Below are 26,566 nucleotides of genomic sequence, written 5' to 3'. Positions count from 1 at the left end.
GAGTTAGGGTAGTAGACTGCCTGTCAAGGGGAAGAACCCAGCACTGTTATTTGACACTTGGTAAGCAATGATTGTTGATGGTTAGTGTTAAGTTTCATTCCCGTTTCCAGATGTGATGAGGTAGCATGCTGGTCTTGATGTATTCAGACTTGAGGATTAGACACTAAGTAGGCAAGTTTGGCGGCATCATTTGTGTGCTTTTCTTAGAGAAAAAAAGTGTGGTTGCTATTGGAGATTATTATATGTTCAGGCTGAAATAAAAACAAAAAACAAAAAAACGTGATGGGCCGGGTGGTGCCAGCTCACACCTTTAATCCAGCACTTGGGAGGCAGACACAGGCGGATCTCTGAGTTCAAGGCCAGCCTGGTCTATAGAGCAAGTTCCAGGACAGCCAAGGAAACCCTGTTTTAATAAGTGGCTTCTTTTAGAAATGGAACCTTGCTGCTAGGCAATCCTGGTGACCCTTGAACTTTGAATGCTGCTACCCCTGTCTTCCAAATGCTGGGGTTACAAGTGTGTAGTTCTGTACCCAGCCTGTTAGTAGCTTTTTAAATTCAGGCTATACCTACTGGGAGTGTTCAGTGCTTAGAATAGACGATTCTGAAATAATATATTAGAAAATATTTAGGGGCTGGAGCAATAGCTCAGTGGTTAAAAGCACTGACTGCTCTTACAGGAGACTCAGGTTCAATTCTCAGCCCCCACATGGTGGCTGTCAACCTTTTGTAACTCCAGTTTCAGGAGTTACACTCTAATGACATCCCTGGACACAAGGCCTATACGTGATTGATGTACAGACATACATAAGCATAAACACCAATAAGCATAAAATAAATAAGTTTTTTTAAAGAAAGAAAGTATTTAGACTATGTACATAGTTGGAGTATGTAAAGAGCAGATTGGCATTTTGTAAACTTGAAATTGAGGACATTGGGGAAAATGGGGAACAGAAAACTTAATTCCTCCTAATTAATAAGGGGACAGGACTTCTACAGCTAAATTAACGATCTTAACTGCTGACAGTGCAACACTGAGAAAACCCTTTTGCTTTGCCCTTTGCGGTTACTGTTGAAATAGCAATAGCTTTGAAGTCAGTACATTCAGCAGTTCTTAGGTTGACAAACATGAGCGTGCATTGGGAGTGAGGGACAGGTGCAGAAATCTGAACTATTTGTTTGCTAGATCCAGAAAAGAAACCAGCTGACATTTGACTAGCATTTTGTCCCTGTCATGATTGCTTCATGAATTCTGCATACAGCTCAAGCCGTCAAAGAAACCACAAACGTCAGGACCGGCTAACTTTGCTTTGGGTCAAATGGTAAATATTTCAGGCCTTTCAGTCTGCACGGGCTCTCCTGTGCCAGGTTGGCAATTGTGACGTCAAAGCAGTCAGACTTCAAATGAGCAAGCGTGGCTGTGTCCTAGTCACACTTGACAGAAAGAGCTGGCACCCGACTAAAGGAAAGAGCGTGTCACTAAATCGCAGAGCTGTGACGTTAAAGATAAGCTGTTTAGGGGTTGAGGAAATGGTTCAGTGGATGAAGATGCTCGCTGCCAAGCCTGACAGCCTGAGTTCAGTCCTTGTAACTGTATAATGGGAGGAGAGAACTGACTCCCACAGCTGTCCTCACCGCCACACATTCCAATTCACACAGGTACGAATAAATGTAATTAATGTTTTTAACACTTTAATTGTATGTGTTTGTGTGAGTGTGTGCATGTGAGTGCAGTGCCCCTGAAGGTCAAAGGTGATGGATCCCTCTGTAGCTGGAGTTTTAGACAGTTGTGAACAGCCTAATGTTGGTGCCGTAACTAAACTCAGGTCCCCTGGAAGAGATGTATACACTCTGGACCACTGAGCTGTCCGTCCAACCCCAAATGTAATGCATTTTTACAGGTTGAATTATTTACTCTCTTGCTGGTTATGTAAGGGAAAGGTTTGGTGTGGAGCCTGGGTTCACAAAGCCCCAGAGATGGCAAATTCATCCATCCCGAGTTACTGAGCTGGTACCGTGGACCTGGCATGGCCTAGGAGATGGGCATGTTGGACAGAGAGGCTGCCTTTTGGGGTCCATTACCCACCCGTGGGGAGTGGGCATCTGAAAGACCTAAGCTTGCTGGAGGCTCTGGAGAAGCTTCCCTGAAGAAGCGGCACCATCGGAGCCCTGAGGCTTGTTGGGATGATTTTAGGGGAAAGGTTCGGGAAGGAGTGGTCAGTAAAGGACGGTACTGGTGAAGAAAGTTCAGGGTTGCCCGTCCGCTTCAATTAACACTGCACCTGAAGGGAGGCCTGAGTTTGAAAGAGAACAAATGGATGCACGAGCAGACCGTACCCTGGCTCGGGTGTGCCGTGGGGAGGGAAAGGCTTGACGACGCCCCTTTGAAGTAAGGTAAAGATGGTGGCTTCATTTTTATACCAGAGCTGAAGTGTCCGCGAGTTGGACATATGGAGTGGGCGTTTGCATGTTGTCGCAGTTGCACTGTTGCTGTGATGAAACATCATGACCAAAAACAGCTTGGGAGGAAAGGCTCTGCTTGGCTTGTATATCCTGAATCACAGTTCGCTGAGGGAAGCCAAGGAACTCAAACCAGGTGGGTGCTTGGAGGCAGGGGCTGACTGGCTTGTTCAACCTGCTTCCTTTAAAACAGTGTTACTCAACCTGTGGGTCACGACCCTTTGGGGGTTGAATGACCCTTCCACAGGGGCTGCCTAAGACCATGTGTTTTAGCAGCTGTCGTTTCTATATTAGCAATCAGAAAATCTAAAGCCAACACAGCAACACAGAATCTAGTCTCTCTACTTTTCCTATATTTATGTGGCTTATTATATATATTTTTCAGTCTTCCTTTTTTAAGGCTTTATTATTTTTAAACTATTTTTTAATCTATGACTGTCTCTACCCTTTCTCTGTTCTCTCCCAAGCCTATGTATATTTTTAAACACACTGTAACCCATTTAGAGGTTTTTTTTTTTTCCAATCTGGATCTGTCTTTGTTGCATATTTGTAATTTTTTTTTTTTTTTTTTTTTGCATGAGCAAAACTTAAGCCCGCCATGAGGCTTAGTTCATGGCATGCTGGTAGAGCTCACTCTGGCAAAGCTTGCTTTGGCAGCTCAAGGCTTCAGGCAGCGGCTGGGAGACTTGTCTGTGTATCTCAGCAGGCATGAGAGACATGAGACTAGAAAGCCGAGTTTGGCTCTGTTTTTGTGTGTTTAGAACCTTTTTTAAGCTTTCTCAGGTCTTATGTGGATGTAGGTGCCATTTGTAGGTGGAGTTTTCTTGTCCCGGCAGCCACTCCCAAATAAATGACACGGAGACTTAATATTAATTATATAATTGCTTGGCCAGTAGCTCAGGCTTGTTACTAGCTTAACTCTTATATTTTAAATTAATCCATTTCCATCTCTTTACTTGCTGTCATGTGGTTCATGACTTGTTACCTCATTTTGTACATGTCCTATTTCTCAACATCTGTCCCGAGACTCCTCAGACTCTGCCCTTCTTCCTTCCAACATTCTCTCTTCCCCGAAAATCCTACCTAGCTGTCAGCTAACCAGCTTTTTATTAACAGTGAGAGCAATACATATTTACAGTGTACAAAGATTGTTGCACATTGTGTCTCCACTACAGAGTACACATCCCTTAGATTTTCAATAACTTTACTCCTCTATGAGGTCTTTGTCAAAAGGGGTTTTCTCAGTGAAGCATTATTAACTCTTTGTAGACAACAGGGTATTTCAGTTTGTGAAGACCCAAGCCTTCACACGTCTGTGCATTACTCTAAATGTTACACTTTAACAATTAAAAAATTACAGCTGGGGTGGTAGTGGTGCTGCTGGAGAGATAACTCATCAGTTTAAAGCACTTGCTCCTTGCAGAGGGTCTGGGTTTGGTGTCTGGCATTCACATCAGGCAGCTCACAACAAGCTATTAACTCCAGTTCCAGAATACCTAGCTCCCTCTTCTGGCCTCCACTGGTACCTTGTGAAGATGGTGCATAAACATACACTCAGATACACAGATCCACATGAACTAAATCTTAAAAAATTAGTCTCTGCTGTATACTCCACCTTCCCCCTTCTCTGCTTTATCTTTATCACTATCATTGAGTATAATTTTTCTTGTTAATTGTTTGTCTTCCCTCACTAAAAATATGCTCTATGAGAGCAGGAGTTTCTGTCTACTGTGTTCACTTCTGTATCCCAGGACCTAGATCTACGGGCAGCCAACAGGCGCTCGGTATTTGTTGAATAAAGGAACGAGGGGATTGGGAGTGAGCAGGGCTAGAGAGATGATTCAGGAGTTTAGAGCACTTGTTACTCTTGCAGAGGACTTGGGTTCAATTCCCAGCATACACGTGGTAATTCCCAACCATCTGTAACTCCAGGTCAGGGTAACTGATGCCCTCTTCTGACCTCTGCAGGCACCAAGCATGAATATGTTGCACATACATACATGCATACATAAAATGAATAAATCTTAAAAAAAATGAAAGTGTAGAAGCATGAAAGTCAGATGACCATAAAAAGGCAGGATTCTCAGAGGATGCTGATGGCGGGCTTAAGATCTGTCATGACTTTGCAGTCTCTGCAGATGAACTTTTTCCTCCAGCATTACTCTGCTGCTGCCCAGAGGCAAACCTGTAGAAGGCGAGTTGAATGCAGCCATGATTGAAGCTGTGATGAGTGGATGACATGAATGGACAGAGACAGAGCACCTAAGGTAAAGCTCAAGTCATCTAAGCTGTGTGAGGAGGGAAGGACAGGAGGGAGCTAATGAGCCGGGCGGTGGTGGCGCACGCCTTTAATCCCAGCACTCGGGAGGCAGAGCCAGGCGGATCTCTGTGAGTTCGAGGCCAGCCTGGACTACCAAGTGAGTTCCAGGAAAGGCGCAAAGCTACACAGAGAAACCCTGTCTCGAAAAACCAAAAAAAAAAAAAAAAAAAAAAAGGAGGGAGCTAATGGCCAGGAAGGAACTGGCTCAGTCCTGCTTGGGCAGCTGCAAGGGCAGGGCCCAATGGGCAGGCAGGTGAAGAAGACCTTTTATACCCTGAGTGACAAACCTTCAGTACAGAGAAAAGTTTCTGTTCTGAGAAAGGCAGGGCCCTTTCATTGTTTCGTTTCTCACAGAGAGAAGAGTTGTTTGAGGCTGTTACCAAGAGAAACAGTATGTTAGAATCTGTTGGATTCACAACGGAGTGTGTATGTGGCAATTTGGAAAGGACTTGTCTGACCTACCACTAAAACTATGCTGTTCATTTAGCAGCTGTTTCATAAAACCAAGAGCCTGATTTTGTGGGACTGTGCTGCAGCAGTGGGGAGATATAACACAGCAGTGTGAGCTTCCGTGGAGCTTTTCTTTTGTCTTTGTGTGGTGTGGTGTACGTACACATGATTATGCAGGTGCACAGGCCCGTACCAACCAGAGCACGGTGTCAGGTGTCTTTCTCTCTCAGTCTTGCTGTCTTGAGGTAGGATCTTTCACTGAACAAGTTTTCTGTTGCAGCTTGTACAGCTGTTCCCAGATTTTTCTGTGAGTACTGGGGATTTGAACTCAGGTCGTCATGATTACAGAGCAAGCATTCTTACCCACTGAGCTATTTCCTCAGGTTTCTCTGATGCTTTACTTACTGAAACTCAAGTGGCATTGCTTTTAATTATTTAATCCATGGGAAACAAGTAATATATGATCAGAGATGATGGCTGGGATAATCTTCACTGTGTGAAGACATGACTCTGTCCTTCCTCACCTGCCTAAGGCACCTTCTGAATGGTTTAATAAAGAGCTGAATGGCCAATAGCTAGGCAGGAGAGGATAGGAGGGACTTCTGGGAGAGACAGGAACTCTGGGAAAGAATCTGAGGTGTGGGAGATTCGCCAGCCAGACTCAGAGGAAGTTAGACATATGGTACTGAGGAGAGATAACGAGCCATGTGGCAGAATGTATATTTATATAAATGGGTTAATTTAAGTTTTTTTTTTTTGTTTGTTTGTTTTTTTTTGTTTTTCGAGACAGGGTTTCTCTGTGTAGCTTTGCGCCTTTCCTGGAACTCACTTGGTAGTCCAGGCTGGCCTCGAACTCACAGAGATCCGCCTGGCTCTGCCTCCCGAGTGCTGGGATTAAAGGCGTGCGCCACCACCGCCCGGCTAATTTAAGTTTTAAGAGCTAGGTGGGAACAAGCCTAAGCTAAGGCCAAGCTTTCATAATTAATAAAAAAGTCTCTGAATCATTATTGGGGAGCTGGCAGTCCAAAGAAAGACAATAAAGACAGTGGAGAGAAAGTTTGGAAGGTCAGCAGATAAGAATAAAAACTCAGAATGATCACTCATATTGGCTCCTTCCCAGTTCCATAGCAGATTTTACCTTCCACTCATTGAGCTGTTTTTTAAGGTTGGTTTACGTATCCTTGGTTGCTGTCAGCCCCACCCTGTAACCGTGGAAGATGGTCTTGAGCTTCAGATTCCCCCGTTTCTCCCCTCTCCCAAGTGCTAAGATTGCTGGCTTATGCTACTGCACCTTGATTTTGTAGAGCTGGGGATAGAACTCAGGACTTCCTAAGCAAGCACTTTACAAACTGAGCTGCAGCCCCAGTCCTTGTCTGTTTTAAATATTCGTGTTTCTTTGTTGAAAAACTATTGCAAATGTATCTTTGCTGTGACCTACCTAGCGGATCTTCTGATCACATCCTATGAATAGTAAATAGGCACCAGAGGCCATATACCTGCAAATCAAAGACTACATACCCAAAGGGAGTTGGAGGGATGATTATACACTGGTACACCGGGTGGTAAGCTCCCCATGAGAGGAGAGGTTCAAGTCTAATAAAGAAAACAGCACCTGTACTGTTACATAAGTTTCAGACGTCATGTGCTAAAGTGCCTTCCAAAACAAACTGCACACTAACGTCACCTGGGAAGCTTTGAACAAAAGGCCTATCGAAGGCAGAATCACTGTGGATGAGACCCAGAAATCTGTCTTTCATAAGCATTTAAGTGATCTCATTGGCTCGGGGTCTGCTCTGGATAACTGATAAATTTATATTAACTTAAGATCTTTTCCAGTTATAAAATTACATGATTGTTCAGGACTAAGAAGCAACAGGAAGAATGTGAGTGGCTGTAGATTTCATTAGTAAAATTGTAGCCTTGCTGGACAGGGCTGCAAACACCTGTAGTCCCAGCATGTGGTAGGCAGAGACTGCTGGGGGGTTCTGCATGTTTGAGGTCAGCCTGAGCTGCATCGCAAGACCCTCTCTCAAAATAAGAAGGTCCTCTGCTCTGACAGATGCTTTAGGATTAGCCATCTGGCCACAGGTGAGTGGGGTGGTTAATACTGGAGGACCGGGAACCAGGCTTCCAGAGAGAAGACTGAGGACTGACTGCAGGAGCATGGCCTGCAGATCTATCTTAGGTGCTTGAGAAGCTGGGATTTTGTTGTTGTTTGTCTGTTTAGGCAGGGTCTTTCTACATAGCCCTGGCTATCCTGAAACTCATCATGTAGACCAGGCTAGCCTCAAACTCACAGAAATCTGCCTGCCTCTGCCACCTGAATGCTGAGATCAAAGGTGTGCACCACCATGCTTGGCTGAAAAGCTGTTTGTTTTTAATTACATTTCTTTATTGTGTGTGTGTGCACACTCAAGTGCAAACACTTGTAGAGGTGAGAAGACGGCTTTGTGGAGCTGACTTTCTCCTTCCACCACCACATGGGTCCAGCTGAACTCAGAACCTCAGGATTGTGAGCAAGCACGGGTCCCCGCTGAGCCACCTTGCAGGCTCTGGAGAGCTGTTTGTACACATGAAGGGGGCTGTCCTTTCAAAGAGTAATTATCCCAGAAGGCAGAGTAGGAGCACCATAGTGAAGCTAAGAAGGAGGATGCCTTCCTGAATCCACAGCTGTGCCCGAGACAAGCCTTTACTTGAAGTTAATGTGTATACTTTGGGAGCTGGCTAGAGAGCAGTAAAAAACATTTGCCATGGTCTTTTCCCTATTTCCAAAAGCTGCTTTATACAAGTTCTGTCCCCCACTTCTCTGTTACATCTTAACGAATGGATTGAATAAACAACAACTTGAATTAAAGGGGGAGGATACTGACTTTGTGGGTGCAGCCTGACATCCGGGTATCAAAAGCCATCACTTAATGGGATGTTTCCCATTCACGAGTATTTCCTTCATTGTCTGCTGTGCACCAAGCATCAATAGGTAGGAGGATGACAGAGAACTCAGCCATTGACTTAGGGTTCCTATTGCTCTGGAGAGACACCATGACCACGGCAACTCTTATAAAGGAAAACATTTCATTGTGGCTGGCTTACAGTTTCAGAGGTTTAGTCCATTATCATCATGGAGGGAAATATGGCAGCGTGCAGGCAGACATGGTGCTGGGGAAGGAGCCCAGAGTTTTATATCTGGATCAGCAGGAAGCAGGAAGAGAGAGGGAGTCACTGGACTTGGCTTGAGCATCTGAAACCTCAAAGCCCACCCCCAGTGACACACTTCCTAAAGTGCCACTCCCTATGAGTCTGTGGGGGCCATTTTCATTCAGACCACCACAGTCATGGTCTCTGACCTTAAAAGGCTTGTAAGGCTGGAGAGAGGGCTCAGTGGTTATGAGTATTTACTGTTCTTGCAGAGGACCCATATTTGATTCTCAGAACTCACACTGATGCTCACAACCAAATTACTCCAGTGCCAGGGGATGACATCTTCTGGCTACAGGCTCCTGCATGCATGGGTTGCACATAAATTCACATGGGCACACACACAGATAATACTTTTTTGCTTTTAATCCTAACACTTGAGAGGCCCATAGGCATATCTCTGAACTCAAGGCTACATAGTGAGACACTGTCCCAAAAAACAAAAAAGAAATGTTTCATGGAGTCCAGCAGACATTATATCACCACCTCCCCATCATTTCATTTCTGATTACCTCATTATGTAAATGCCTGTGAGAACCAAGTGCAAGCAGGTGGGAGAGCTGGGACTCTCTTTGGTTGGGGAAGAAGCTGGGGAAGACTCTCTGCAGAAGATACAGCTAGTGTGAGCCCTTAGCACTTTGCCAGAGAAAGAAAGGAGAGTGCCTGAGAAAGCCGAGGAAGCGGTTTCTAAAGAAGACAGGAGGCAGTGTGGCTGAGGCCAACTGTGGAGTAGAAGAGCAGGAAGCCCCCAAGAAATACACGGATTTCTGCTCTCATGCTTCACTCTCAAATAGAGTCCGTGCTGACATCTGCTGGCTGGTGTGTGGACTGCAGTTCCAGATTCCACCATACAAGAATCTACAGTAAACCACCACTAGGCTGGCTTCTAACTCACAGAGATGCACCTGCCTCAGCCTTCTGAGTGCTGGCATTAAAGGCCTGTGCCACCGCCGCCACCACCCGACTCATGGGCCTTTCTATTAAAGACTGTAGGCCAGGTGGTGGTGGCGCACGCCTTTAATCCCAGCACTCGGGAGGCAGAGCCAGGCGGATCTCTGTGAGTTCAAGGCCAGCCTGGGCTACAGAGTGAGTTCCAGGAAAGGCGCAAAGCTATACAGAGAAACTCTGTCTCGAAAAACCAAAAAAAAAAAAAAAAAAAAAAAAGACTGTAATAATAAATTTGAAATGAAACAGTCTTTCAGGCCAGTGAGATGGCTCGGGAGAGAAGGCAAGCCTGAAGGCCATAGTTCAACCTCCAGGGCCTGAATGGTGGAAGGAGAGAATTGACTCCTGGTGGTTGTCCTCTGACTGCCCCCCCCACACACACATACAAATATACACAAAAACATGAGAAGGGAAGCAAAGTTAAAAAAAACACCATATTCTTCCCCTACCTGCTTTGTGGCCCCCCTGGAGTCTAAGTAATTGCTGCTTCCATGTTTTCAGGATTTAAGGATGCTTGTATGATGTCAACTGTCTACATTAGTACAAATTCACAAAACATAGAAGCCACATGTAGAGGTTGCATAGACTTGCTAAGAAAGCATCAGAACAATTAAAAAAGCATTCACCCGGTTTGTCTTTTTTTGTAAGAATGTGTGTGCAGGGTCTAGAGAGATGGCTCAGTGGTTGATAGTGCTTTGTGCTCTTGCGATGGACCAGAGTTCAGATCCCAGCACCCACTTTGAATGGCTCACAACCACCTTTAGTTCCAGCTTCAGGGGACCTGACAACCACTTTTGGCCTCCAGAACACCTATACACACAGACACATAAATAACATAAAACCTTTTTTAAAAAGATGTTTGTACAGCGAGCACGTGTACGTGGTTTGTGTATACTTGCATGTTTGTGCACACGTGAATACAGGCCAGAAGTTGAAGTGGGATGTCTTCTTCAATTGCTCTCCTCATATGTTGAGGCTGAGTCTCACTCACCAGTGTTTAGACTAGTTCTGCTAGTCAGCTCGCTCAGGAGAGTCTGCAGTCTTGGACAGCAAGCACTTCACCCTCCAAGGCTACCCTCCTGACCCATGTTTTAGTCTTCAATAATGTTCTTAAATTGTCTCTTTAGAATAAAACACAAGTTAGAGAGAGGGCTCAGTGGCTGACTGCATTTACTGCTCTTGCAGAGGACTCAGGTTTCTTTCCGTGGACCCATGTCGTACAGTTCACAACCAATCTCACGCCAGGTCCAGGAAATCCAGTGCCCTCTTCTGGACTCCACAGGCAACTGCATGTGTGCACGTACCCACTTACAGACACATTCACATGCCCATAATTAAAACAATGAACCTTTAGAAATAACACACGCAAGGCCTGGCATGGCGGCACACACATTTAATCCCAGCACTCAATGGGCAGAGACAGGTAGATCTCTGTGATTCAAGATGAGCTTCATCTATATAACAAGTTCCAGGCCAGGCACGCCTACTTGGTGAAACCCTGTCTCAAACTAAATAAATAAAACAGGCCCCCGAGTCCGGTTGTAGCTCAGTAGCTGAGAGTTTGTCTGGTGTTCCCGAGCCCCTGCTCGATCCTCAGCACCACAGAAAGGAGGGGGAAAAACAGCTGTTTCATTCTGCTAAGGCTGAAGACAGGCCTTCAAATGCCTGCTAGTCCTCCTATTCTCAGTTACATTAGTGATTTTTATTTCCACTCATGTCTTTAAAGACCAATAATGGTAGACACCAGGACTGCAAGATGGCGTCGCTTGTGCCACTGAAGGATTAGAAGCTCACAAAGGTTAAACTTGCTAGCCAGGCTTTTAATCTCAGCACTCAAGATCCAGACAGGTGGATCTCTGTGAGTTCAAGGCCAGCCTGGTCTACAGAGTGAGTTCCAGGACAGCCAGGGCTGTTATACCAAGAAACCCTGTCTTGGAAAAAAATAAATAAAAGAAAGAAAGAAAAACTTGGAGAGCTGCCAAGCTGCATATTGATGCGGAATTTCACCCCCAGTGCCACTGGGGGAGCCTTTCCGAGAGGTTATGACTGGTATTACAACAAGTAGTCAACGTGTGGAAAGGCAGCATCTCAGGGATTAAGATGGTGCTGGCAGCCTAGGTGGTTTTCAGCTACTGCATTTCTTTTTTGTTGGGGGGGGGGTTTCGAGACAGGGTTTCTCTGTGTAGTTTTTGCGCCTTTCCTGGAACTCGCTCTGTAGCCCAGGCTGGCCTCGAACTCACAGAGATCCGCCTGGCTCTGCCTCCCGAGTGCTGGGATTAAAGGCGTGCGCCACCACCGCCCGGCTAGCTACTGCATTTCTTACAAGGAACTCAACATGAGCTGCGATGAAAGGACCACTGAAAAGGGAGGGTCACTCTGGAGGGCACTGCACACCTGAGCATAACCGCCTGCCCCACTCCTGTCCATGAAGAATTCAACTGTGGCTGAATCTTCATATCCTAAGAACTAGTGTCCAATAAAAGGTGACTGACTGGTTCATGAAAAAAAAAAAAAAGACCAAAAGTGAAAATAAAAGGTTTTCAGGTTACACAGAAGAGGGCTGAGGAGATGAGCGTCTGCTGGACCAGAGGACCTGAGCTTAGATCTCCCGCCTTGCCCAAATAAAAGCTGGTATGAGTGGCATCTGGGAGTCTGGAATATAGCACTGGAAAGACAGAGACAGGAGGATGCCAAGAGTTCAATGGGCAGCTAATCTAACCTAAACAGTGTGCCCCAGGCACAGCAGAATCTCAGCCAAATCTCAGGCCAGGGAGCAGGCAGGCTAACTGCAGATCTTCACCTCGCTCTCCACTCCTCCAAATCCAATCCCCAGCCTCAACTACCTGTTGTGGACTCTCCTTACTCTCTGCCCTTATTCCCAGCAGACTAGGCAGATCTTAGTAGAACACTCTGCTTTCCTCCCTCCTGTGGATCCCCTTTCCCACCCAAGCCCATCCCCATTCCTAAATGTCAGCTTTCAATACCCAGAAACACATTTTACCTGGAGTCTCAGTGACCACACCTATCAGGACCCCAGAAGAATTTCCTACCAGGCAACTCACAGCCACCACACTCACCTAAGAACTAGAGAGGGCAACTGAAACCAAGAAACAACACATGGACCCAACAAAGACAAGACCAGATGTCAGCACCTAGAATGACACTCTTCCCAAACCTAGATGCCTAGATATCATTGTAAAAACACAATACAAGACAGGACAAGGTATCTCTAGTAGAGCCCAGCAACCCTACCACAGCAGGCCCTGAATATTCCAACATAGCTGAAGCTCAAGAAAAAGACCTTGAAACAGCCTTTATGAATATGACAGAGGTCCTTAAAGAGGAAATGAATGAATCCCTTAAAGACATCTATAAAAACACAAACAAACAGTGGGAGAAAATAAATAAAGCCATCCAAGACCCGAAAGTGGAAATAGAATCAATAAAGAAAACCCAATCTGAAGGAAATCTGGAAATGAAACATTTAGGAACTTGAACAGGAACCACAGAGGTAAGCCTCACCCACGGAATACAGCGATGGAAGAGAGAATTCAGCCACAGAAGACACGATAGAAGAAATGCATACTCCAGTGAAAGAAAACATTAGATCTAAAATCCTAGCACAAAACCTCCAGGGAATCCAGAACACTACAAGAAGACTAAATCTAAGAACAACAGGAACAGAGGAAGGAGAAGAAACCTAGGTTAAAGGCACAGAAAATATTCTCAACAAAATCATAGAAGAAAATTTCCCTAACCTAAAGGACATGCCTATCAAGGTACAAGAAACATAAAGAACACCAAATAGATTGGACCAGAAAAGAAATATTAAATATTAAAAGCTTCAAGGGAAAAGGCCAAGTCACATACAAAGGCAGACCTATTAGAATTACACTTGACTTTTCAATGGAGACTCACTCCAAAAGCCAAAAGGGCCCAGACAGACTCTAAGAAACCACAGATGCCAGCCCAGACTACTATACCCAGCAATACTTTCAATCACTATAGTTGGAGAAAATAAGACATTCCATGAAAGAAACCGAATTTAAGAACTTTCCATCTACAAATCCAGCCCTACAGAAGATGCTAGAAGGAAAACTCAAATCTAAAGAGATTAACTACATCCAAGAAAACCCAAGGAATAAATAATCCCAACTAACAAATCAGAAGGGGGGAAACACACACGCATACAATCATAATCATAAAACAACAACAACATAACAGGAATTAACAATCCTTGGTCATAGATATCTCTCAACATCAATGGCCTCAATACCCCAATAAAAATAATGAAGATTAGCTGGGCAGTGGTGGCATATGTCTTTAGTCCCAGCACTCGGAGGCAGAGGCAGATGGATCTCTGTGAGTTCGAGGCCAGCCTGGTCTACACAGCAGGTTCCAAGGCAGCCAGGGCTACACAGAGAAACCCTATCTCAGAAAAACAAAAACAAAATCAAAAGACAAACAAACGAAGACACAGACTAACATAATGGATGCAAAAACAGGATCCATCCTTCTGCTGCATTCAAGAAACACACCTTAATATCAAGGGTAGACATCACCTTAGGATAAAGGGATGGAAAAAGATATTCCAAGCAAATGAACCTAAGAAATGGGCTGGTTGTAGCCATTTTAATATCTGACAAAATAGACTTCAACCAAAACTAATCAGAAGCGATAGGGAAGGACACTACATACTCATCAAAGGAAAAATCCACCAAGAGGACATTTGCAATTCTTAACATCTATGCATGAAACACAAGGAAACCCAGGTTCATAAAAGAAACACTACTACAGCTTAAGTCACATGTTGACTCTCATGCACTGGCAGTGGGAGACTTCAGTACCCCACTCTCACCAACAGACAGGTCATCAAGACGAAATCTAAGCAGAGAAATGCTGGAGCTAACTGACATTACAAACCAAATGGACCTAACAGATGTTTACAGAACATTTCACCCAAACACCAAAGAATGTGCCTTCTCAGCACCTCATGGCACTTTCTCCAAAATTGAGCACATACTCAGACACAAAGGAAATCTCAATAGATATGAGAAAATCGAAATAACACCCTGCTTCCTATCTGACCCCATGGATTAAAGCTGGATGTCAACAACATCAGAAACAACAGAAAGTTTGCAAACTCATGGAAACTGAACAACTCACTCCTGGATGAAAAATGGATCAAGACAGAAATTAGGAAAGAAATTAATGTGCTAGATAGTTTTATGTCAACTTGACACAGCTAAAATCATCTGAAAGGAGAGAACCTCAATTGAGAAAATGCCTCCCTAAGATCTGGCTGTAAGACATTTTCTTAATTAGAGATCAATGGGCCCAGCCCATTGTGGATAGAGCCATCCCTAGGATAGTGGTTCTGGGTGCTATAAGAAAGCAGACTGAGCAAGCCGTGATGAGTAAGCCAGCAAGCAGCATCCCTCCACGGCCTCTGCATCAGCTCCTGCTTCCAGGTTCCTGCCCTGTTTGAGTTGTTGCCTTGACTACCTTCAAGGATGAAGAGTGATATGGAAATGTAAGTCAAATAAACCCTTCCTCCCCCAAGTTGCTTGGGCCATGGTGTTTCATCACAGCAATAGTAACCTAACTAAGGCAACTAGAGACTTTATAGAAGTGAATGAAAATTAATACACAACATTCCCAAAATTACGGAACACAATGAAGGCAATTCTAAGAGGCAAGTTCATAGCATTAAGTGCCTACATTAAAAAAATAATCGGAGAGATCTCCTACTAGCAATTTAACAGCACACCTGAAAACTCTAGAACAAGAAGAAATCACACCCCAAAGGAGAAGACAACATGAAATAATCAAATTCATGGCCAAAATCAATAAAACAGAAACAAACAAAAACAACACAAACAATCAATGAAACAAACAGTTGGTTCTTTGAGAAAAACAATAAGCCCAACAATGAAAGAAAATTAGAGACCAGTTTCCCTCATGAACATAGATGTGAAAATTCTCAATAAAATACTTGCAAACTAAATCCAAGAACACATCAAAAAGACCATCCACATGATCAAATAGGCTTCATCCCAGAGATGCAGGGATAGTTAAACATACATAAGTTGATAAATGTAATCCACCATATAAACAAACTCAAAGACAAAAACCACATGATCATATCATTAGATGCAGAAAAGGCCCTTGACAAAATCCAACACTCCTTGATTATAAAAGTCCTGGAGAGCTTAGGTATGCTAAGGGCGTACATCAACAAAGGCAGCCTACAGCAGGCCCAGAGACAACATCAACTCAAATGGAGAGAAACTTAAAGCAATTCCACCAAAATCAGGAACAAGACAAGGTTGTCCACGCTCTCCATATCTATTCAATATAGTATTTGAAGTCTTAGCTAGAGCAATAAGACAACTAAAGGAGACCAAGGGGTACAAATAGGAAAGGAAGAAGTCAAAGTATCTTTATTTGCAGATGATATGATAACATAAGTGATCCTTAAAATTCCACTGGGAAGCTCCTACAGCTGATAGACTCTTTTAGCAAAGTAGCTGCATACAAAAGTAACACAAAAATCAGTAGTCCTCCTATATACAAAGGACAAACAGACTGAGAAAGAAATCAAGGAATTAACACCTTTCACCATAGCCTCAAATCATATAAAATATCTTGGTGTAACTCTGATCAAGCAAGGGAAATACTGGTATGACAAAAATTTCTAGTCATTAAAGAAAGACATTGAAGAAAATATCAGAAGATGGAAAGATCTCCCCTACTCATGGATAGGTAAGATTAATGAAGTAAAAATAGTCATTCTACCAAAAGCAATCTACAGATTCAATGCAATCACCATCAAAATTCTAACACAATTCTTCATAGATTTTGAAAGAACAACTTTCAGCTTAATATGGGAACAGATAAAAACCAGGATAGCTGAAACAATCCTGAATAATAAAAGAACTGCTGAAGGTATCACTATCCCTGATTTCAAGTTGTACTATAGAGCTATAATAATAAAAACAGCATGGTGATCAATGGAATTGCATTAAAGGCCTAGACATAAATCCACACACCTATGGACACCTGATTTTTGATAAAGAAGCCAGAAAAAAATCCAGACAAACTGGAAAAAAAGACAGTATCTTTAACAAATGCTGCTGGTCAAACTGGATGGTTGCATGTAGAAGAATCCAAACAGATCCATACTTATCACCCTGCACAAAACTCAACTCCAAGTGGATCAAAGACTACAACATAAAATCAGATACACTGAAGCTGATAGAAGAGAAAGCAGGAGCCAGGTAGTGGTAGTACACGCCTTTAATCCCAGCACTTGAGAGGCAGAGGCAGGTGGATTTCTGAGTTCGAGGCCAGACTAATCTATAGAGAAGTTCTAGGACAGCCAGGGGCTACACAGAGAAATCCTGTCTCGGGGGGCGGGGGGGGGGGGGGGAGGAAGAAAAGAAAAAAGAAAAAGGAAGAAATAAATAAAAAGAAAAGAAAGTAGGAATAACCTTGAACTCATTAGCACAGAAAAAGACTTTCTGATCAGGACCCTTTTAGCACAGAGATAAGATCAACAATTAATAAATGAGACCTCATAAAACTGAGAAGCTTCTGTATGGGAAAGGACATTGTCATTTAGGCAAAGCAGCAGCCTACAGAATGGGAAAATATCTTTACCAACTACACATCTGATAGAGGGCTAATATCCAAAAAATATATAAACAACTATAAAAAAAACTAGACATAAAAAACCCAAATAATCCAATTAAAGTATGGGGTACAGAATTAAACAGAATTCTCAAATGAAGAAACTCAAATGGCTAGAAATAAAGAAATGTTCAACATCCTTAGCCTTCAGGGAAATGCAAATCAAAACTACTTTGAGATTTCATCTTAACCCAGTCAGAATGGCTAAGATCAATAAAACAAGTGGCAGCTCATACTGGCAAGGATATGGAGTAAGGGGAACACTTATCCGTGTTGGTGAGAGGCAAACTTGTACAGCCACTACAGAAATCAGTGTGGTGGTTCCTCAGGAAGATGGGAATCAATCTACCTCCAGATCCAGCTCTACCACTCTTGGGTATATACCCAAAGGACACTTCACCCTACCACAAAGACAGTTGCTCAACCATGTTCATTGAGACTCCATTCATAATATCCAGAAACCAGAAACAACCATAGAACCACTGAGTGTAGGTATGGAGTAAGGGACTAAGTGTGATTGATGTCCCTAGGAAAGGGAAATAGAATAGATAGTTATGGATCGTGGGGTGGGGAACTGGAATGGGAGGATCAAGTGGTGAGGGGGACAGGGGAAGGGAAACAAGGGTAGAGACAGCAAAATTTAAGGCCCATTTGAGAGATAGTATGAAAAACTAATTATGAAGGCAATCTAAATAACATTGCCAAATAATGGAGAGACAGAGTCTCAACTGTCCATCTCCAAAAGAAGCTTTGAGTATTGGGATTGGATTACATCTAATTGAGTTTTTGGCCAAAGGGATTCATGGGAATCCCCAAACAACTCAGGATGTTGCCAAGAAGACTACTGGTTGCTCTCTACAAACTGACAGCAAGCCCCCATTACTGAAGACAACACCTATACAACTCATTGAACATGGAAAAGTCAAGTTGGTGCCTACATAAAGCTTTCTCTCTTACATTCTAGTAGCTTTGATACAGGAAGGTACTTCGCATGCTACCAAAAGAGAAATAAATGTAAACACCAAGTCTGCCACAGCCCTTTGATCTATAATGGTATCTACCTGCAAAATATACTAGGGCAATAGTGGCACAAAGCTTGTGGGAGCAACCAACCAATGTCTGATTTGACTGAAGGCCCACTCCACGAGATGGAACCCATACCTGACATTGCTTGGGTGACCAAGAACTAGAAACTAGATAGCCCAGGGACCCAAGGTAAAACCAAATACTACTGGTCTTTAAAAATGTAGTGATAAAATGACTCCTAATGATATTCTGTTAAACTTATAGATCAGTGCCTTGCTCAGCCACCAGAGAAGCTTACTTTGGCAGCAGATGGGAACAAATACAGAGACCTACAGACAGACATTATTCGAAAGACCTTGGAACACTCAGCCCTAAATGGGATGTGTACACCAAATCCCTCCTCTCAGGGTTCAGAGAACCCCTTAGAAGAGGATGTGGAAAGAGTATAAGAGTCAGAGGGGATGCACCAAGAAAACAAGGCTCTCTAAACTAACATGATCAAAGCTCACATATGTTCTTTCACAGAGACTGAGGCTGCATGCACAGAGCCTGCACAGGTCTGTTCCAGGTCCTCTGCATACACATTATGGCCTCCAGTTTAGTGATTTTTTGATTCCTGAGTGTGTGAACAAGTGGGTCTCTGATTTTTGTTTGTTTGTTTGTTTGTTGTCCAACTCTGATGCGGTAGTTTTTGTTTTATCTTATTGTATTTTATTTTGTTATTATCCCTTAGGAAAAAAGCCTGTTTTTTTTTTCTAATGAGAGACAAAAGGGAGTAGATCTGGATGGGAGGGGAAGCAGGGAGGAAGTGGGAGGAATAGGGGGCAGGGAAAATGTAATCGGGATTATTATATGAGAGTAATTTATTTTCAATAAAAGGGGGAAAGGAGAAAAATAAAGGTGGAGAGTGATAGAGAAAGATGCTCAATGGTGACCTCTGCCCCCCATACACACGCACACACAGGCACAAAGAAACATGTACAAATACCACACATACAGAGAGAAGAAAATCACAGAGCAGATGCATAACGTTTCTGCCTTCGAAACTGGATGTTCTACTGACAGCCGCCTCCCCATGCAGCCACTCAAAATGTTTATTTTCAGCTTCCATAAAAATTCAGTTAAGAAACTGATACAGAGCCATCAATACATAATGTAAATATTGTGGATTGTTGGAACACGGAGAAATGAGTGTGGAAAGAACACTAGAATTCACAGTCCTGGGTAACAGCTTCAGTGTTTTAATATAAATTATGTGAGTCTGAATTTTTAGTTGTAAACATCAAAATCCAATTTTGGCAGTAGTAAGGAAAACATTTCATTAAAAAGATAAAAGGAATTTCAGGATCACCAGAGAATCAGGTTTCCTGGGAGACTGGACAGCTGGAACATCTGTTTGTCTGTTGACCATTAGGTGCCACCACTTACTCAGGGATGCAAGCTCACAGCTTTCACGGCACTCGATGATGCTCTACATCAAGTGTCTGCCAATGTTCCAGAGATGTTGTTATATAGCATGTGGGTCTCAATTCTGCAGGGGGAATGTTTATTTGTAAAATTAGAATTACATGGAAAGACAAAGTATCTAGAGTCTTCACTTCCCTAACAAAACACATGGATTTCTTCTCAACAAGCTCATCGGTGACGAACCCCCAAACGCAGGAAGAAAGCTGAGATCTGCAGACGGCCGAAAAAGATGGCAGCTGTTGTGTGTTTGGACAAGTGACTCTGCCTGAGTCTAATCTTCCCGTAAAGAAAAGGTTCAGATGGCGGAGGAGACTGCATATTCACTTATCCATTTGCCACAAATACGAAGTATGTGCCAGGCTGCTAAGACGAGCAGGCCCACTCTAGTCAAATGAAGGAGAAGGGTCAACCGACAGAAGGGGGAACACTGTGCACATGGTGGGATGGAAGGCTGTCCTAGAGAGCACAGGGCAGGAAAACAGGAGCAACCAACGCCTGATAAATGTTGCTCTTGTGCACCAACACACATGCAGCCAAATCACCCCACACACACACACACTCAATAAAACAAATACATCTCAACTAAAACACCACTGTCTTAACATGTAAAACCCCTCGTGTGGCATGTGACACCAGTAGCACTAATAAAGGGGACAGACAGCATGCTGTGGTAGACAGCCACCAGACAGACAGCATGCTGTGGTGGACAGACAGACGGCATGCTGTGGTAGACAGCCACCAGACAGACAGCATGCTGTGGTAGACAGCCACCACGGCTCTCCTTTGGCAGTCCTAACTCTTTTACAGAAATGCCAAAATAAACAATAATGTTTGATGGCACAAATCCAGGAACTTGGGATTTTAATTGCTTATTGAAATTCATATCCAGCCTGCTGGTTTCATACAATGGGGGTACTCTTCAAAGGATTAGACATGTGGTGGGTTTACCAGTCATCAAAAGCGAGCAACATCACCAAGTTCATTGTAGTATGAGTTCATCCTGTTCTGCGCTGGACTTGACCTAAGCATGGCCTTTTCACTACATCTGTGGGTATGGTGGACAGCTTTCAGTCTTTAAATTGTTGTTTTTATGGCTAGGTGTTTTGTTTGGGCTTTAAATAAATGCGTAGTTGAGGGCTGGGTTGTCGGTGAAGGGGAGAGCCCTTACCCAGCATCTGCAAGCCCCTGAATTTGCTCCAACCACTACATAAAACAAATAAAAACCCCTACAGCTACATGGTAATTTAGGCCTCACCCCATCATGCCAAATTCATCATATAGTGGTAATAGATGAGATTCATTTTAACAGACTCCTTTTTTGTTGTAGACCTAGGAGTTGGCAGAGGCCAGTGAGACCACAGGGGTAGTGTAAGAACTTCTCAACATTCTTGGTGAGTTAGGTTTCTGCACTTGACAGTCTCTTCTGTAATTCAGAGGTCTGAGTCCAGATGCTTTAAAAAAATTCTTAAAATTATTTTTTGTGTACGTGTGCCTTCTCTGTGTGAATGTTTGTGCACCACGTGTGCCTGGTATCCTAGGAGACCAGAAGAGGGCATCAGATCCCCCCTGGAACTCGAGTTACAGAGGGTAGCAAGTGATCATATGAGTGCTGAGAATCAAACTTGAATCTTCTGCAAGAGCAGAAGGCTGGGGCATCTCTCCTGGCCGCCTCCCAGCTGTTTTTTACAATCAATGACCTCGATGCTACAAAGGCATCACAACTTTAAGAAGTTCAAAACTGAATTATTGATCCTTCCCTTCTATCTGTTCCCCTTACTGTAACAGCACTCCCAGAGCTGTGGTAGTCCGTTAAGCTACAAGACTGGATTCCCCCTAGCTTTTCCACAACAACCCAAATTTGACTCTACTGCAAAACCGGCTCAAGTCTGTGTGTCCCCATATCCACTACCAGTACTCAATCCAGTCTCTTGTCTTTTCACTACAGAGTAGCAGTGTCAAAACACCCACATTCTCTACCCCTTCAATGGCTTCCATGTACATAAAAGAAAACCTTTATCATGCAATATGAAATACTAATGACCTCTAATACCCTTTGATCTAAGACGGGGGTGGTGGTGGAGGGGGGAAGTGGGGTGAGTGCACATGGCTGGACAGTCAGCTTAGCGGTTAGGAGGTGTATTGCTCTCGCAAAGGATCCACTTGGCGGCTCACAATGTCTGTACTCCAGTTCCAGCAGATCCAACTCCCTCTTCTGGCTTCCAGTGGCTCCTGCAAGCGCAGGGTGCACATAAACTCAGGAGAACACTCATACACATAAAAATTTAAAAAAATTGTTGTTAAAAAAACAACAACAACACAACACTTTGTATTTCTCTAAGGAGCAATCTTGCCTCCCTTGGCTCATGAGTCTTCTCACACAGACTTTCCCTGCCCTTTTCCATATGGCTACTCTCATCACGTCCCTCAACCCCTAGTTTTAAATACATACGGACTTAAATAGCATTTCATGTTTACCATCTGCACTAGAGAATGGATTTCAGAACAGGAGCCATCACTGCTTTGTTCTCTGGGGCCCATAACTAGTAGTTGGAGCAACAACTACTACACATCATTTACATACATCACGCATTGCTATACCAAGAGCTGTCCATACAACCATGGCCCCAGTGTCCCTCCCGACTTCTAGCCAGGGTCAGTCTGTTCGCGGGGTGAACCCAGCTCCTATGTGCTCATCCGCACGGTAGCCCACGGGGCTGTCAGGCTAACGGTGCAGGGAAGGATCCGCGCTGACCCCCTGGGATCCTCCTGCAGTTCTCGCCCACGGATGCTATTCCTGCCCCTTCCGAGGCCAGGCTCGCCCTCCGCCGAGGCCCGCTAGCTCCGCCTTCCCTCCGGTCTCGGGGCGGTGCGCTCACCGCCGGGCTCCACCCCCGCGTCACGTGACGGCGGTCGGGGGCGGGGCTCGCGGCGAAGTCGGTCCTCCTGGCGGCGGGCCGCAGTCCTTGGGCAGCCCTGCGGCTTCCAGGGCGTCGCGGCCGCGGCCCCGCAGCGCCGCTCCCTGAGGTAAGAGCGCGGGTTCCTCGACGCACCCCGGAGGCTTCCCGGAAGCCCGCTGGTGCTCCAGGCCACCGGCCACTCGCTCCTGCGGGGACTGGGGTGCGGGGACCCGGCCTGGGGCAGTGCGGGGGTGGGGGGGCTTGGCTGCCGGAGCTCCGGGATAGCCGTGCCTTGTCGTCCCCCCCCCCCCCAAACCTCCCGCTGTCGCCTCCAGCCCCAGGCTTTTCGAGTATGCAAGAGAATTAATTCTACTTTGCAGTTTGCAGCCTTCACCTGGGGATGCAGGAGCGAGTGTGCAGCCGGGCAGCCAGTGGGTCTGGTTTTAGCAAGTTGCGGAGACTCGGTTTCTAAAATCTTTGAAGGAGGAGGGATAACCCCTGCCTGGCTTCCCTCCTGCACCGAAGAAGTGATGGCAGTGCCATTTGGTGAGCCAGAACTCCGGAGTTGGTGTTAGTTCCATCACCCACTAGCCAGGCAACCTTGAGCCACGTCGATGGCGCTTCTGTTAAAAGTAGAGATGAGTACTTCGGCCAGAGGCTGCGGTGAGGATTGAGTGTGAAGAGACCAGCACAGTGCGGGCCAGAGGGCTCCTTAGAGAGTGCTCTCAGTGTGAGCATTATTAAAATAGCAAGCTAGAGAGGGCTCCAAGAGAGACGTCTTTCTTGCAGTAAGCACAGCGTCCACTGTGTATGTGATCCTGAAAACAGTGCCGTTTTTGGCTGTAGAACCCTCTCCCCTTTCCCAGGCCCCCTTTGCCTTCTGGTTCACATTGGCATGGGAACCTGTTGTTCCTACCGAATGAGTCAGGCAGGATGGGAACGCTAATTTACTTGAGCAGATGGGTATCAGATTCCCTCTGAGGGGAAAGAAAACTGCCAGGCATGTGCTCCCACCAAAAAAAGCACAGTAGAGTGATTGACTGTCTATTGGACGATGCCTAGGAGCCCATGGAATCCAGCTGTCTACAGCACATAAAGGAACTGGACCCAGAACGAGGCCAGGACTTTGATTTTGCTCAGACTTCAACACTGTTGGCGCTGGGTAGTAGAAAGAATGCGTGTGCTTTCCTATGTTCGTTTATTCCGGCTGTGTGTTTGTGCATCTACAAGAAACTGGATGGAGAGAAAGCTATGAACCAGACAATGGTGTCTGCCCCCGTGAAGCTGTTTCCATAGCTGGCTGTTAGTTTGAGGTTATATAAAAGTCTATTTTGTGCACATGTGTGTGTGTGTGTGTGTGTGTGTGTGTGTGTGTGTCCCTCTGATGGGTCTCAGTATATTTTAGGATAACAGTAAGTTCCAGCTCCCAGAGAGCTTGCCTCATAGCAGCTGGCCCCAGGGGACCAGCACACCAGAGAGGCTTGAATTGTTTCATGAACCTTGTCAGGTCTCCAGCCCTGGTGGAAGCTTGATGAGATTTAGAGTCTGGAGAAAACGGCACTTTGTTGAAGCTTTAGGAAAGGATTTCCTCGGGCCTAGAAGGCTGCATTTCTTTGTTTCTCTGGTTTCTGGCCTCTTAGTGTTTCTAGATAGCTAAAGCGAGCAGCCTTCACCATAGTGCCTTCATTTGGTTTCCATGGTTATCAGGGGAATTACATTTTCATGATAGCACCAGTAGCTACTGAGCTGTGTGGCCAAGCAGCAGCCTCTCCCCCACCGAGCCCTGCTTCCTGGTTTGGTTTGTTTTTCAGTTGTAGTGCATACATGGTCTTCCTTTCCTTTGGTCCCTCCTTTCATCCTTCCCTTTAATGAGTGGCAGTGTGAGGAGGGATAGGAAAAGAACAGAGAAAGCAGAGACAGACCTTGGCCTGAGAAATCGGGAGAATCCTTTTTAGGCCCAACCCATTGATGATGATGATGATGATGATGATGATGATGATGATGCAGTGCTGTGGCATAAAACTGAGGGTGTTGGCCGGTTGGTGTCAGGGGCAGGTCAGTGAACCCCTGGAAAGGTGTAAATGGCGAGCCAGCAAGAGCTCTCCTAGGCAGAGTGACAGCGCTGGGCAACAAAGAACACCTCACCTGCTTTTCGAAGGAGATGTGAAGGAAACATGTTCCTTTAATGGGCCGCAGTCACAGAGGACACTAGGTAGCACAGTGGCCAGTAGCCTTTTCTTCTTGAGTTTGCCTTAATGGATGAGCCTTTTCCTCTGGAGTCACCTGCCGTGGGCTTTGTATGAAGGAGCTGCTGCTTTCCCTTTTAGCTGACATGATGGGATTGTCAACAAAAGGGGGCTAGAAAAACACCTGTTTGGGATCCATCTATTTCAGTTTCAATGTTTAATCAGTGTGTCTCATTTCTCAAGTTGGGCACTAATGTAGTCACGCATTTCTTTATTTTTTCAAGTACCCTGCCAAGTCTTCCAAAACCCTCATTAGTAAGGATTCTGAGCTCTGTAGAGGCGTCTGTAGCCCAGAGAGGTCCTTTCAGAGGAGAGAGAGCAGTGAGCGATGCACCCAGATTGTTATCTCTGACAGCTACCTGGTGTCACTGTGGAAGAGTTGCTCTTCACAGTTCAAGATTGTGTGGTAATTGCTGCTCAGTGCCCTTTAGGGACCAGCTCCACACCAGCAAGATCCCCTGCTTGGACTCTGAGGTTAGAGCTTTTTTTAGGTCACGCTCACGTGCTTAGCTTTGTGTTTCCCAAAGCACCACTTGTTGGGCCTTGTATTGAGTCTGCTGCTAGGCTGTCTTTTTCTAGCCTTCTGGAGTCACTGTAGACCACCGAGATCCTCCTCTCTTTCAAGCCTTCTATCCGAATTTAAGGGCTGTGTCTTCCTTCCCTTCTCTAAGCTTAACCCAAGTCCCTTTGGTAAACTGCTTCCACTTTGTCACCAGGGTTTTACCTAAGCAAAGATTCTCAGGAATGGCAGATTTCAGGAAGATGCCATCCTAGGCCTTTGGGTACCTCTTCAGCCTTGTTTTTCCAAGTGTAAGAGGGGTGGGTCCTTGGGTGATTCTTGGCAAAGGCTACATCTGTTCCCAGGTGACCGTTTCCACCTGCAGTCCTGAGAGGTTAGGCAGCTGCAAACATCTGCTCCTTAAGCTGAGTGGTGCATGCTTGCAGTCGCAACTCTCTGTAGGTGGAGGCAGGAGGGCCAGGGGTTAGGTCCACCTAGGCTACAAGAGACTTTATTTAAGGAAAAAGGAAAAGAAAATAGGCTTTACTGAAAGTGAAAATGTATTTGGTATATATTTGGAATTTGGAAAGCAAGGTTTCAAATAAAAACCAAAGGACTGTGGTTGGCATTGTGACACTGTAGCTCTTGAAAGGCTGAGGCAGGAGGATTGCTTGGACCTAGAAGTTAGAGTCAGTGTGGCAAGATCTCAACTCAAAAACAAACAAAAAGACGGTTACAGTTGTTTTGTTTTGAATGACAGTTTTTGTGTTCTCAATTTTTCTAAGAATCAGTGTATTTATTTTGTTATCTTTGTTTTGAATGTTTTTTTACTCGGAAAGATAAAATATACAGATGGGGCCCACGAATGCATAGTTTAGCAAATAATTATGAGGGAAATGACCATGTAAAGACTGTAACCTCAAGAAGTGGAGCACGGGCAGTGCCTCCTTCAGACTCTAAGCTGGGCAGCTGCCATCTTGACCTGTAGATGAACATCATCTCTGTTCTCTCCATCGTTTGTGTGTGTGTCCCTACACGGTACCATCTGGTTAACTAGTCTAACTTCGTCCGTGTGAGATCACCCTGTCTGCACGTTGTGTTTTGCTTCTTTTGCTCGGTGTATCACTTGGCGTGCATCCACGTGGTAGCCCCATGTCTGTCGCTAACAGCAGGCGAACAGGTCACCGTGAGTGCAGTCAGCAATGGATGGACGGGGGCTTGCCAAGAACATTCTCGACATATTCTCTCTCTTCTGAACTGAGTTGGCTCATTGTCTGTTTAGTGGCGGGGGGCATGCACACGTTGGTTCTCCTTTACTGTGTGGATTCCCAGGATGGAGCTCAGATCATCAGGCTTGCCTCCTGAGCCAACT

At 44.9% G+C, this 26,566-nt stretch overlaps 1 protein-coding gene across 1 annotated transcript in view; it reads left to right on the top strand.

The window, feature by feature from the left end:
- Positions 1 to 22,472: 22,472 nt before the first annotated feature.
- The window catches only part of Fbxo10 (F-box protein 10), a 48,455-nt gene continuing 44,361 nt past the window's right edge, over positions 22,473 to 26,566 (top strand). The window contains exon 1 of the mRNA XM_059254270.1: positions 22,473 to 22,576. The gene's annotated coding sequence lies outside the window, so the exon portion shown is untranslated. The remainder of the gene's footprint in view (positions 22,577 to 26,566) is intronic.

This window comes from Peromyscus eremicus, chromosome 2 (genome assembly GCF_949786415.1).
Source record: "Peromyscus eremicus chromosome 2, PerEre_H2_v1, whole genome shotgun sequence".
Lineage (NCBI taxonomy): Eukaryota > Metazoa > Chordata > Mammalia > Rodentia > Cricetidae > Peromyscus > Peromyscus eremicus.
Note: the sequence above shows the minus strand (reverse complement) of the source record. Positions and strands in the feature narration are given on the sequence as shown.